Source organism: Rosa chinensis, chromosome 5 (genome assembly GCF_002994745.2).
Source record: "Rosa chinensis cultivar Old Blush chromosome 5, RchiOBHm-V2, whole genome shotgun sequence".
Lineage (NCBI taxonomy): Eukaryota > Viridiplantae > Streptophyta > Magnoliopsida > Rosales > Rosaceae > Rosa > Rosa chinensis.
This window is the reverse complement of record NC_037092.1, coordinates 29,330,595-29,345,966: the sequence shown is the minus strand read 5'-3', so window position 1 is coordinate 29,345,966 and position 15,372 is coordinate 29,330,595. Positions and strand designations below refer to the sequence as shown.

General features: G+C 41.1%; 1 long non-coding RNA gene across 1 annotated transcript; it reads left to right on the top strand.

The window, feature by feature from the left end:
• The first annotated feature begins 6,311 nt into the window (after positions 1–6,311).
• On the top strand, positions 6,312–6,943 carry LOC112164912. Its single transcript, XR_002922555.2, has 2 exons — positions 6,312–6,651; positions 6,725–6,943. It is a non-coding gene; the product is annotated as an uncharacterized LOC112164912 (long non-coding RNA).
• Positions 6,944–15,372: the final 8,429 nt, after the last annotated feature.

The following is a 15,372-nucleotide window of genomic DNA, read 5'->3' as shown; positions in this document are numbered from 1 at the left end:
GCCCAGCACGTGAGGCACAAAATAAGGGTAAAAATGACCTTTCCCACTTCCTTTAGTTCTTCACGTGTCCCGTCGTACCTTCAGTTCTTCTTCTCCATTTCTATTTCCTTTTTCATCTGCAAAATGCAATCAGATGGGATGATGACATTTCCTAGCAAAATGCAAAACCCAAAGTAAAACTTGAATCCAATTCTCTGATGGATGGACACCGCCGGGGACTCCATCTCGTCGGAGTTCTCCAAGCACAACTTACTCGACAGCTTTGCTTCTATGAATTTATTGCAGGCCGGAGCGGTGTAGACGGTTTCACGACTCTTGGCCTCCAGATCTGAGACTTGGAATTTACCTGAGATTTCAGACAGAGGGATTAGAGAGAGAGAGAGAATATGGCCGGCGGCAATCCAGACCTTCTTGTGCAGCTTGCCGGAGATATGACCTAGGCGGGCCACGCCGTCGTGGCACTTGGCTTCCAAACCGCAGCTAACATCACAGCATAAGTTCATGAATTTCAAAAATAGTCTGTGTCTTTGTAATTGAATCAAAATTTGCAAAAGTGAAGGAGACTAAGAGTCTCTCTCTTTCTCCTTTTGCAACTCTCTTTCTCTCTCTCAACAACGGTGAAAAGGCGAAGGATGGTGATGATGGGAGAAAACTCAAAACTGATTTTTCCGCGACTGCATGTCTGTGTATAACTATATCTATCTGTATATGATTTATCGAACAATGGGGCAATGATCATTTCACTGATTCCAGCTTCTAATCAATTTGTCCAAAAAAGAACCGGCCTTTGGTTATTTGCGGCTATAATATCAGTACTTAGTGGGAGCATCGGACGAGGTACTCCGTCGAGACAATCGGCGGCGGTTGGGGCGGGTAAGGAACAATCTGAGTGTTTTACGACGGCAGAGGTGGATGATGGGGCTGGCGGATGGGCTGCGCGTGGGGATTCAGGCAACGATGGGGTATTGAGTGGCGAGGAGCTTGAATTTTTGTAAAGTAGCCATATCGATCTAGCTGAGTTCAATGTGGTTGTAGTCAGGTAGTGCTTGGAAAAGGTTGGGTGGTTGAGAGAGAAGGTGAGATCTGATTGCGGCCATGGCTTCCAATCGGAGGGGACAAATCAAAGGGAAGAAGACGTCGAAAAAGAAAAACAAGAAAGAAAGAAAGCAAAAAAAATAAGAAACAATACTTTTGAGGGTAAATTAGTCTTTTAACCTCATTAAGTGCCTCACGTGCTGGGCATGTGGTCATAGTTAACGGTTTTGTGATAGAAATCGACAGCAAGTACGACGTTGATACAAAAAAATGAGTCCAGGTATCACATTGATAACTTTGAAAGTTCAGGTATCATTTCAAAAGTCATCGAAAGAGTTCAGACACTGTTGAAGTAAAAAACCCCGTGAAGAACTAAAGGAAGTGGAAAAGGTCATTTTTACCCTTATTTTGTGCCTCACGTGCTGGGCACGTGGTTAAAGTTAATGGTTCTGTGATAGAAATCGACCGCAGGTACGACGCTGATAAGAAAAAATGAGTTTAGGTATCACATTGATAACTTTGAAAGTTCAGGTATCATTTCAAAAGTCCTCGAAGAGTTCAGACACTATTGAAGTAAAAAACCCAATGCAATATGTAGCTAGCTTCAGAGACCTGTGGGAATCCCCAAGCTTTGAAACCTCATGGGAATGCCCAAGCTTCATAGGACGCTACGTCTTATCCATGTTTTGGCGATTCAGGCCACCTAAAACTTGCGATCACTTCTGATGGTCCATACATAAGCTTCGAAGTCCCATGTGACAAATTATTCAGATTGGTGAATTCTATACGGAAGAGCTTAATGCAATATGTAGCTAGCTTCAGAGACCCATAGCAAATGCAATATGTAGCTATCTCCAGAGACCCATGGTTACAAGCTTTGGAAACCTATTGGAAAGCCCAAGCCCAAGCTTGGAAGATTTCCCAATCTTCGAATACGGCGAGCCCTTTGGATATAAAAGCTGGATAGACTCATGGAAGTCATGGCATGAAGCGTACTGTGAGACATATAGAGAACGAATCATCGTTAGAAGCTTCGTCTCTCGAAAAGCACTTCCACTTTCGAAGCTTCATCCAGATATTCTATGTGAACTCCTTCTGAGTGTTGAGCAACATGGGTGGAGTACACCTATGTTTTTAAACTGGGGACGATTGAAAATCTTACCGGAGAGGTATGGAACGTGTTTCGAAGTTCATATATGTGTTTTCACTAAAAGTTTGGCAGACTCGGAGAGCGGACTAGAAAACCTCTCAAATCTCTTCGAAGCTGCGAATCATAGTAGCAATGTATAAAAAATAGTGCTACCAATATTCTACTGTGTTGATCCCTCCGATGTACGACATCAGACTGGAGGTTTTGCACAAGCCTTTGCCAACTATGAGAAAAAGTACAAGGATGATCCACAAAAAGTAGAAAGATATATGGAGAGCTGCTTTAAGGAAACTGGGAAATCTCGCTGGCTGGGATTCAAAGCACTGGTATATATTAATATATGCTTTTTTTTTTTTTTTTTTATCAGGTGAACTATCATTTATTAAAACTGCAATTACAACGCTGCCGCAACTACAGCACCCAAGCACGGGCTTACAATTAATCGAGTAAAGTAGCAATTGACTAGTACTACGCGTACTTACTCTGAAGACACTAAACTGGTATATCAATGTATCCAACGACGAAAACTAAATTGGATGGCTAATCGAATTAGCTAGGCCAAAATAAGTCGCACTATCTGGGATGGGGTCAAGCCACAATAGATAACTATTGGGCGGGCCATCCCAGGATCTCCTGGAAACCTCAGCAGAGGCTGATAATAAAATGCACGGCCAAAAGCCTGGCAAAAGACTAGATCCTATTAACCCTAAACTAACCATCCAACTCAAACCATTCATCAGAATCCATGACACTAACCCTAACAAGTAGGGACTTATTAACACTGCAAAAAACTGAAAAAACACAAACCAAACAAAACTAAAAACAAACAAATAGAGGCCCAAATAGCCAGGCCCTAACACAAAAGCCCGGCCCAACCACCACTCCCCACAAGACTCCAGCGCCGCAATCCACCAAGGCTGTCGCCAGTGCCTACACGCTCCGCCGTCCTTCCACCTTGCACGGCCCCGCCGCCACAAAGCATCCCAATGCCACAACACCATCACACCACAAAGCCAACCACACCAGAACCTGGGTGGTGTCCGAGATCGAACCCCGAGAAGAATCAGAACCCTACTGGGCTCAGTCTGTTCCATGAAATCGAGAACCCAGCCACCGCCCAGCATCCATCCTTATCCGAGACACCTGCAACAACCGGCAAATCACACCACGCCGGAAGTCCTTGCCAGCTCTCACCCACGATCGACGAAGAAAGGAACTAGATCGGTTATCTTCGTCACGATCCAAGCTGAAGCCGTCTACTTCCATCCCTAAGCCAGGCCTCCGCCATAGAGCCATACCGCTAGCCCTTATTATCATCCTCTCCCGGACCGGAACGCAGCGGCAGGGGCGTCGCCAGCGTTCGGCAGGGAGAAAGCGCTCTCGTTCTCACTGTTTTTCTCCGCGCGTGAGGCGTGTTCTCTCGCCCTAAACCTAGACACGTTTTATGCATTGTTACTTGTTTTTTTTTCCTTATTTGTCATCTATTAGTATTAAAAAAAAATTTAACACTTCGACTGATCAGTATGTGAAACGTCCTATATAAACTTGGGTCCAAGGTTCTAGCTAACAGAATCAAGCCGCTATTGAATGATATCATCTCTCCTTTCCAAAGCGCGTTTGTTCTGGGAAGGTTGATCTCTGACAACTCCTTGTCGGCATTTGAAATAGCTCATTTTTTGAAAAATCGCATATGTGGCCATGTTGGGTTTGGTGCTCTGAAGCTTGACATGAGCGAGGCGTACGATCGGGTCGAATGGAGTTTCCTAAAAGCAGTTCTTTTGCAACTTGGCTTCAGTCCTATTTGGGTTACTTGGGTGATGCGTTGTATTACGACGGTGTCTTATTCTTTTGTCATTAATGGGACTCCAAGGGGAAGGATTGTGCCGTCTAGAGGATTAAGGCAGGGTGACTCCATCTCACCCTATCTTTTTCTCTTTTGTGTGGAGACTCTATCTAGGCTAATTCTTCATGCAGAGGAGTTGGAGCTTATTCATGGCGTCAAGATTTGTACAGGTGCTCCTTCTATTTCTCACCTCTTCTTCGCTGATGACTCTTTTATTTTTTTCAAAGCAGAAATGGAAGAGTGCCTTGTGTTGAAGAATATTTTCAAGCAGTATGAAGAGACATCTGGGCAAACTATTAACTATCAGAAGAGCTCAGTGGCATTCAGCAAAAAAGTGGAGAGGCCCAAGCAAGATGTTTTGGTAGCAAGTTTAAGTCTTGAGCGGGTTGATAAACATCACAAGTATCTTGGCCTCCCCATTGAAATTAGTTATTCAAAGTCTGAGGCTTTTGAGTACCTCACAGAGAGCCGAAAGCACACACGAGGATGGAAAGAGAAGACGTTAAGTGCGGCAGGAAAGGAAATTAATTTTGATCAAGGCTGTTGTTCAATCAATCCCTACCTATGTCATGAGCTATTTTGAGCTTCCGCAACATTTGTGTCAGGATATGCATAGCTTAATGGCTAAATTCTGGTGGGGTGACAAGTCAAATGAAAGGAAAATCCATTGGCTAGCTTTGGAGAAGCTTTGTGTGCCTAAAGCAGAGGGTGGCTTCGGGTTTCGGAATATTGGTCTTTTTAATCAGGCTTTGCTTGCCAAGCAAGGGTGGAGAATCCTCCAAAACCCTAACTCCCTTATTGCTTCACTTTATAAAGCAAAATATTTTCCAGGTTGTAGTTTTTTGGATGCTGAATTGGTGAGTGGAGCCTCGTATGCATGGAGGAGTATTATTCATTGGCGTGAATTATTGAAGAAAGGGTTGCGTTTTCAGGTTGGTACTGGGTCTAACATTGCAGTTTGGTCTGATCCGTGGATGCCTCTTCCCTTCAGTTTTAAGCCTTTTACAAGACCACCGGATGGGTTGGAGAATTTACGGGTGGCTGAGTTAATCGATAGCGATTTACACGAGTGGAATTTAGAGGTATTGCAGCAAATTTTTTCACCTTCGGAAGTGGATATAATTGGGCGTATTCCCTTGAGTATGAGTGCTCCAGAGGACAGATTAACATGGTACTATGACAAGAAAGGGTGCTATAGTGTCCGATCTGGGTACCATGTGGCTCGAAGTGCAGGTGAACGTGGTTCTAGGGCTTCTACCTCTAATGGTTCCTCTGGGGTTCATAGTAGATTCTGGAGAAGGCTTTGGTGTGAGCCCCTGAAAATTTTAGATAATTTCCGAAAGTAATTTCTTGCCAATAAGATTTTTCCGCAAGGTGATTCTGGAAAAGGCTTTGGTGTGAGCCCCTGAAAATTTTAGATAATTCCGAAAGTAATTTCTTGCCAATAAGATTTTTCCGCAAGGTGATTTAAGTGAAGAAATTGACCTTGGAGATTAATTCGATGTCGAGACTTCGATTTGGGCCTTATAATTTATGTTTGGGCCAGAGTCCTTCGTTTTGGGCCTAGAAGGTTATTAAAGTTCATTGAAGCAAAAGATCGTCGAAGCAAATTTGAAAGGAAGGCGAATTGAGTTGTAGTGAAGATTTGAATTTTTAGTTTTAACGAAATTGAGTTTTGGGCCTAGGACTACATCGAGAAATAAGTTAGGAAGTTTCCGACGAAAAAAAAATAAAAGAAAAGTTACGAGCCCAAAATCGAAAGCAATTAGCTAGGAGAGTTTCGTAACTCGTCGCAAGGGAAAATTTGACTTTTCTCGCAAATGAGTATAAATAGGAACTTGAGAAAAACCCTAGCCTCATTTCTCTCCCTCTCTCCTCTCTCGGCCGAGTCTCTCTCCCCGACCTCTCGCACTCTCTCTCTTCTTCCCTATGCAAATGCCGGAAAACCCCATCTCCGGCCACCACCTTGCAAAACCACCACCACCAATCAACGCAGCAACCAAAACCGACCCAAACCCAACCGGAATCTTAGCCATGCACCACCATCCTCCTTCACACGAACACCCCAAGAATGCGCGCTACTGTCCCTTGACCTTTGCCAGTTTCTGGCGATTTTCCTTGCCCTTCTACCACCGTCATTCTACTCAGCAAGCAAGGCGGAGCCAAGCCCAAAAACCCTTCAGCTGGCCGACGCCTGACGAAGCCGTTCGAGCATCACCGGAGCTCAGCCCTGCATGTCTTCGTTTTCCTGTCTCCAGTCCGAAACAAGCCAAACCAACACCATACATGGAGTCAGCACCTCAAGGTCTAGAATAGCCCCTAACCTGGACCTCCGATTTCGACCAGAGCCACCCAGCACGCCGTGAGAGCCACCGACTTACTTCTTTCATCTGGTAAGCTCGATTTCGTCACCTCGTTTAGTGTTGAGGCCTCTGTTTAATTTCAGAAAGAAGTGGGTTTCTAACTTAGATTTTCTGGATTGGAGTTTGGAACCTCAAGCTCAGAGGTGAATGGAGAACACAGGAGCTCAATACGGATTCTGGAGGAGTTGTGTATTTCTGCGTTTTTTTGGAGTGTTGGAGGAGAGAGAGCTAGTGGGTTAATTTCAGTTGAATCTGGGAAGGTAAGGATTCAAGAACTCTGTTTTGGGATGAATTTGGTTAAGAGTTGGATTGTTGATCTTATTGTATCTGTAGGGTGTCCAAAACAATTGTTGGAGCTGGATTGCAGCAATGGCGAATTGGCTTCTAGTTTGGGAAAGAAGACTTGGTAAGGGCTTGGGTTAATTGGAAAGTAGTGATGCTCTGTTCGAAATGGTTATCAATGAGTTGATTGAGTTTGAAACTGAAATGGGGTTGTTTTGGTGATCTTATGATTATTGTGTTACATCTATTATAAACTTTGATTGTTGGTGACCTTGGTATGTGCTGAACGTGATGAAATTAGTATGAAGTTACTTTGGTTAACATAACTTTGGAAAGAAAACGATGTTGATGAAATAGTGAAGGGTTTGTTCAAAGCCATATGTTTTGGTAATGCGAGGCATAACTGTTGTCCTGGTTAATCAAGTTGTGGAAATAGTTAAGTTGGTTATTGTTAAAGAAAGTGCAAATGGAATGAGTTAAATTGATTTGTCAAGTATGCCAAATTTGATAAGGTACAATTTAAAATATCCTAATCTTATCATATCCCGGAATGACTTAAAGTGGCGAAGTATTTGGGAATGGTAATTATCATTTGTTTCCTTAAAGTAGAAATGTTAAACAAATGAAGGTGAATGTGTCAAGTATGGTCACCATATCCCAAATGATTTAAATGCTATATCATTTGGATTATTTGAGAATGGTGGTTGCTATTTAATTGCTTAAGGTTTAAAAGCTAAATAAAATGAGGTCAAACCGGTTGACCAAAATTTTAACATGGAAAGAAGTGTGATCACCATCTCCCGAATTAGCTTACTACGTTAAGTGAACTGTTCAGGAATGGTTGCAATTAATTATTGGTTAGAGATAAATTGGTGACTCATACAGAAATTGAGCAAATGAGTTATGAATTGAGTACTTATTGGATTTAGTTTTTGTTAAAGGACTTCAGCGTGTGCACATGAAATTGGATGAAGTATCGAAAGTCGGAAACAAAGCTTAGTTTGGGCAAGCACTCCATATCCAGGTAGGGTGAGCTGTCCCTTCCTTGTTAGAGGCTTTTCTATATGTGGAATGCTCTACTATAATAATATGTTGCCTGCAAGTACGTTTTTGGTTGTTCATTAGTCGATGCCTCATGATATCTGTGTTTCCATAACTGATATTTGTTGATTGCGAAAACCGAGGCTAGACTTGTATGTTGAGATACTGTACCCCATTGTATGTTTATACTTGTGACCTGAAAGTGAATGGGACCTAGACGAGTAGATTCCTAGGGATCCCACGATGTCGATAACCGTGAACCTCCAGAGGGGGCTGTGCTCCTATGTTTGTCAAGGAAAAGTGAGTACAGACAGTGAACCAGTCATAGGAGACTAAGAGCCAGGAAATGAACACTTTCGCTACTTGTAGTCACAAGGACTACAGAGTAGTTGGCCGGTTCTCGAAGGATGACAAACCGAGTCGGTCACCGATTTGTTTCAGTTTAGCCGGCAGGTAAGTATCTCGGAGCTCCAAGTTGTGTGAAGCATGCTGCATATGTTTTATAAAAGAAAACAAATGTTTGTGGTTGCCTCTTTTCTTAAAGCATTTTTCGATAAACGTGCACAATATTATGTAGTAAATATTTTCAAGTATATTATCTTTCAAACCTAGCATGGTTGGGTCGGCCCCTACTGGGCATGCGAGGACGAAAGCTCACCCCTACAATAGTGTGCAGGTTCGAGCATGTGGTCGGGAAGCGTACATGGGAAGCACATGGTCCGGCTTGGCGCACTTCTCTTTAACTCTGTTAAAAGAAGGTTTTGGTCCCTTGTTGGGTTTTGAAATCACTTGTTTGGTTACTTTTTTATTTATTTATTTCCTACTCGTTTACGAAAATTCCGGGAGACCTGTAACCCTGGGGCGCGTCTCCCATGCTTGTAGTTACTTAGTGTTTTATTTTATTTTCCAAATTGGGCTCCAATTACAAGCCCAAAACTCTTAGCCCATTTCAAATTCCGCTTTTGAAAATGTGTTGTTTGGTTGCTAGAATGACTTGTCCAAGAAAGTGTTTTGTAAACCAACAGTCTGAACCCAAAAGGCCTTGCGATTTCAGGTTGATGAGTTATCGGGATGTCATTCGCGACATGTCAGTTTCTCATTGGCTCGGGGTCGCGGCGCCTTCTTTTCTGTGGCGACCCAGAGACCGGATTACCACAGCGCCGCCTCCCTAAGGAACCCTACACCCGCAACACTTGGTGTAAGTGTTTTGGGCCTAGAATTCCTCAAAGAGACAAGGCCTTTAGGTTGGAAAACAAGATATCTATAAGCCCGAAATTCTTAGGCTCATATAGTGGGTTTGGCTCGTAACCACAAGATTACGAACTACGCGAGGAAGAGGAAAGGAAGGTGGTGTTGTGTTGATTTTTAGAACCTATGTCAATTTTTAGTTCGTAGCCCAAGTTTGCATTAAGTTCATTGAATGTAATTTACGTGAGTCTTCTAGGTCTAGCCCACTAGGACCTAAACCCAAATGGTCTGGTTATTAGTTGGTAATTAGATTAAGGGAAATGTTTACTTCGGAGAGTATTGAGAGTGAATAGCGAGCCTAGTTTATCGTTGTTAACGTCGCTTATTGATCTAGGCTCGATACTGTGGTGACCCGAGAGAGGGGTCCCACAGCGCCGCGACCCCGAGCCAATGAGAAACCGACATGTCACGATTGACATCCCGATAACTCATCAACCTGAAATCACAAGGCATTTTGGGTTCAAACTGTTGGTTTACAAAACACTTTATTGGACAAGTCGTTCTAGCAACCAAACAACACATTTTCAAAAGCGGAATTTGAAATGGGCTAAGAGTTTTGGGCTTGCAATCGGAGCCCAATTTGGAAAATAAAATAAATCACTAAGTAATTACAAGCATGGGAGACACGCCCCAGGGTTACGGGTCTCCCGGAATTTTTGGTAAACGAGTAGGAAATAAATATATATAAAAAGTAACCAAACAAGTGATTTCAAAACCCAACAAGGGGCCAAAACCCTCTTTTAACAGAGTCAAAGAGAAGTGCGCCAAGCCGGACCATGTGCCATTCACTTTCAGGTCACAAGTATAAACATACAATCGGGTACAGTATCTCAACATACAAGTCTAGCCTCGGTTTTCATAATCAGCAAATATCAGTAGTTATCACAACTAGAATTATGCTCATAGACATCACGTCATTTAAATCAGTTCAGATTTCACCTGATGTAAAAAAAATTTCTAACATCAATTTCTGAAAATCCGATTTCTATTTATATGATTAACATCGTATGTTACTGTTGACCGATGTCTATATTTTGATTCCAAAATTTTCAAAAACACGAAAGACTAAGTTAAAAGTTTTCGTACACGCGGGGAACAAAATTTTCATTCCCCCCACACTTAGTCAGTTCTTCCACTTTTACCTTCTCTCACTTTATCTTCCAATTTCACACTCTCCCTCTTCCGCGAAGCCCTAGCCCCATCCTCCTTCCTCTCCGCTATCTTTCCACGGCCACCTCCGCCTCCCTCTACTGTCTCTCTCTCATTAACGGCCTCCTCCCTCTCGCCGGCATCATTGCCTCTGTTGGCAAGCTCTCTCTCTCTCTCTCTCACTTACTCTCTCTAAAATCCTCTGTCTCTCTCTGGAATTGAAGAAGATGAAGTCTATGCAGCCGTGCCGCAATTTCTTACGGGAGACGATGAAGCCAAGCCTCCCCAATCGCCAAACCCTATCTCCGGCAAGCCTCCAAGGAGAATGCGCCTCCGCCTTCAGATCTAACTCGTCATCCTTTTTTATTCTTACAGACAGAGATTCCTAAATCCTCCCTCTTTCTATCAAGAATCGATTCACGACGACCCCTTTTTATCCTGATTCAATTTCCCCAGGTAGTGTGTTTGATTTTTGGTATATGGAGATGAATTCTGTTCCATTTTGAGTGGTTTCAGTTTTAGATTTTCAATTTTGAATCTTTTTTGTTTGGGGTTTCATTTCAGGGGGATGGCTGTGATGGTGCAACAGATGGCTACGATAGTGGCCTTTTTTGGTGTACTGTCTTTCATCTTCGAAATTATTGCGGAAAACAAGAAGGTATTGTGTGTTATGGGTCAAATTGGTGATTGTTATATCAGAAAGACTGACACCTTTGTGCATGTGTTCTATTTTTCCCATGTGTTGCTTCGTGCATCCTGAAATTTGATCCATGATATTCTTCGGTTGTTATTTGTGGATGGTGGTTTGTTCGTTTATTAGGGATTATTGATTAGTTATTTTGAGTGTGTTCTATCTCTGTGAGGTTGGATTTTGTGTAATTATACACCTTTGCCTGAAGCAGGGCTTGTTTCCCATGGCTTTATTACATCTGAGCAGTAATAATCTCATAAAGGTATTGAATATGTTAGTCTTTGCCTTCTATTTCCTTGTAATTGAGTATTTACCTAAAAGCATAAGCATCCATGTTAGGTATTTTCTTACTGTTACGTGCTGCACTTCATTTATAATTCCAAAATCCTGAGATTGATTTGCTGACTTCTTTTTTATGTCATATATTCTACAGACTTTATTGACTTCTTTTTATGTCATATATCAAACCATTTAGGGGTTCAAAAAGCTAGGTTTTGTGGGATGGTTCAAAGGATTTGTGGGCTGGAAACTTTTTGAAAATGGAATTGATCACCTCATGTCTCATTCTTTTTCTCTTGAAGATGGTATTGAGCATGCTGGAACCCAAACTGTTGGGAAGAGTAAGGTGTTGTTCATTGCTTAAATTTCTAAGTGGTTTTTTCTTTTTCGTCCAAATCATAAGCTGCCATATTATGCTTGTTAATCAAGTTTAATTGTCCTTTTCATCTTTTATGGGAATGATATCCACATGCACTTCTTTTCTTACCTTTGAGCTACATTTGGCAGTCTTTGACTCATCTTTATTTAATAATTAGTTGATATTGTAAAAGGCTTGTTGCTTTCCAAGATCTTTCATTACAATCAATTTGACTTTTACAATGAAAATGCTCCCTTTTTATGTCTCATATCTTTTCCTCTATCTGTGAATCTTTAGGTAATAAAAGATGCTACTAAAGAGTGAACTTGGGAAGACGATGTCACTCTATGTTTTGGATGCAATCATCTGTGTAGATCATGAGAGATATTTCCTGGGCCAACTTCAAAGCAAGGGTTTCCTAAGTTCTTGTCTTATGAACATCAGCAGCTTATCTTATCAGGTGCTTCTTTAATCAACTAAGTGAATTTCTGATAATTTGTTGGCTAGACATCAATTAAAAATAAAATAAATAAATAGATAAGAGTTAAAGCAGACCATGCTTAGGGTTGGGAGCCTCTTGTGGTCAATTTCCTTTTCTATAAGTCAGCTTGAATAATCTGGCTCCCAAATTGGCTTTTTCAATCATAAAATGGTCAGAAAAGAGGTATAATATCCATTTTCTGAACATCAAATAACTATTATGTATACACTGCAGATTTGCGACATAAATGAAGTATCAAGAGAGGAGGTGGATGAACTTACATCCGCCTATCAATATGTATGCTTAGCAAGTAGTGTTTCATCATCTGACAATATACAGAAAAGGTACTCCCTAAGTTTCTTGGGAAAAGTAGGCCAATTTAATGTGAAGGTTCTTCTGGATTCATTTCTCAAAGAATTTGGTTTAGCTGTGGTGCAGTTTACTTTCAATGTGAAATTATATATATATATATGTGTAATGCAAGTTTGAGTGTTGAAGGTATTTTAAGCAATAGCGAACAGGAAATACAAGTAATAGTTGGTGAAAAAAAGAGAAAAAAAGTGACAATTAAAGCCTAGTTTAGTGCTAAGTTTGTATTTCATTTTCCCTGGTAAAAGTAACAAGCTAATGTCAGTTAGATAGCCATATGTTCTGTCCATCACCATTTAAATCACATACTCTCTGGAGTAGTTAAATTACGTTTTTGTTTTGTTTTTTTTATCATGAAGCATCTGTTTTCTAATTGATTCGTTGATTCTATAGGAGTTATAATGCGATGGTGGAAATATGCTACGTTGTCGGGAATTGATATCAGTTAATAACTATATTACTTCCACTAGTAAATATGGGCACCATTCACTAAATATTCTGTTTATCGGGACCATCTACTTATGTGAAATCCTCTCTGTTTTTTTTTTTTTTTAAAGAGGGCTAGTACGGCTGCCCTTAAGCCTTGATCATTAATGAAACTGCAGAATACATGGGGGGGGACATGAAACTTGAACCCCAATTTACAATAAGCATATAGAGAACTACTCGAGATAATAACAAGAGTCTCAACAAAAAGTTCGTATTCTACCATGCACCAATTAGCGAAGAGTGCACTTCTGACTACTCTATTCGCTTTACAGAGGTGGTGACATACCGGAAAGTAAATGCTTACTTGAAATTCTGGGTGTCTTTGTCTCATCATATATATATTTTTTTTTTGGTTGAGAAAACTTTGGTATAAATACTATTTTTAAGGAGAGAACTGGAGCTTCTGTAAAGGTTTACCCAGTCAGAGTTCTTCCCGGTGAGTCAGTCCAGATTTTTCAGCACCGTTAATATGAAATTCCGGATTGAGAGTTTGAGATGAATGACCCAGTTCAATTTACTTCAGAAACTGATACAGGGTAAGGGTTTAGCTGTTGATGCTTAAATTTATTAATTTTGTAATTTTCATTCTCTATATTAATTTAGCAATTGAAATTGGTCGGTGCTTTTATGCTTTATATGTTTCAATGTGTCCGGAATCCAGCATATTATACATAACCTATAGTTGCATTCTCCCTGTTTTGGAATTAATTGTCTGGAAAAGAAGATTCATTTTTGCTTTTCAATTTTCCTCTTCAGAGTACAGTGGGACATGGAGAAGTGCAATTTTATACAAATGACCTCAGCTTTGTTTTCCACATGATTCAGTAATCTCTATCTCTTGTGTTAATATTTTGTACATTGATGAATTTGCTCCTTTGAAATTCTCAACATGCTTGAAATGGACAGTTCCCTAGCCAGAAACCAACCTTTAACCATGTATGATATCTCTCAACATAAGAAAGGGGCTGGTCTGATATATCTTGGTTTTACTTAATGGTAGGTTGAATTGTTTTTATCAGCTGGAGCAATTCAGTGCCTTGAACCATCCTGAATACTTTATGCTAAATATGAATGAAGTATGTAGGGAATGCATAGGGTGAAGAAGATGATTAATGATTCTGTAGCCATCCTCTCTCTCTCTCTCTCTCTCTCTCTCTCTCTCTCTCTCTCTCACTCTCTCTCTCACACACACACACACACACACCCACACCATATTGTTTATAACTTGGGAAATACACACACGCACCAGCTTCTTACTGTGACTAGTATATATATATATATATATATATATATATATATATATATATGAACCATGCTTTTGTAACTTTGTTGTCATCCTACCCTTGACTGATGCCAAATTAATTTAAGGAACGTACCTTGAAGCTTTATTTGACAGGACCCGCCCCGGATTTCACCTTGAAATCCAAAGTGGCCCTGCGGGGCCCACCTTAGAAGAAATTCTACCAAAAATTTGGCGGAACTCCCTCTAAAAGTGAACTACCCAAAAACCTGTAGAAAGACATTTACACTTTTAAAATAATCCACCCTTATTCTTCTGGAGCCACCCTGCTCCCCGTATCACAACGTCTCCCATTTCATAAACAATTCTGAACTTAAGAATATCAATATCCTGGGTTATCAGAGCAATCTAATGTACAGGCGTACAAGAGAATAGAATACAAGATAAAGGACCGATACTTTTATAATGCAGAAGCTATGGTAGCTATGCCTCAACCCCATGTACGCTCGACCTCAAGCTAAACTAGCCTGCAAACTGGGCATTTAAAACCGAAGGGCCCAGGGGAAAACATTTAAAAACCGTAAGAGTGAGTGGACGAAAAATAAGTAATTTCGAATGAATAAGTAAAACTTAATGTCTTCCCAAGTTATTCTCTAAAACCTCGCATGCAGTAACAATATTGGAAATACTTTTAATCATCATCTTTACTGCAATCTTAATCATGTAAAAAATAGAACATCTTGCAATCTCTTAAAATCTCATCCTCAATCCTTATAAAAACATCCTTTTCCAGAGGCTCGTTTGATGACTAGAAAGACTGCTGTTTAGTAATCTCATGCCATCTAGGAGGGACTGCCACCCAGATGGCGCATCAGAAGGGACTGCTAACCGAAATAGGAGGCGGTGGGTAGAAGGGACTGCCAACTAGCCACAGGTAGTTAGAAGGGACTGCCAACTAACTAGCTCATGTCATCTGGAAGGGACTGCCAACCAGAATAGGAGGCGGTGGGTAGAAGGGACTGCCAACTAGCCACTGGTAGTTAGAAGGGACTGCCAACTAACTAACTCATGTCATCTGGAAGGGACTGCCAACCAGGTGACACATCGGAAGGGACTGCCAACCGGAATGTAGTCTGGAAGGGACTGCCAACCAGACTATTACCTAGAAGGTACTGCCAACTAGGTAATATACACATGCGCCGAACATAGCCTCCTCAATAAACTGAATAGCATCCTCAATAAACTGGAAACAACATCTTTCAACTACTTGCTTTCGGAAAGAAACTCGCTATTGCTTCAATAAAACATTAATAATTCACCGGAAGCATAACTCAGGATTATCTCGCTAACTCAA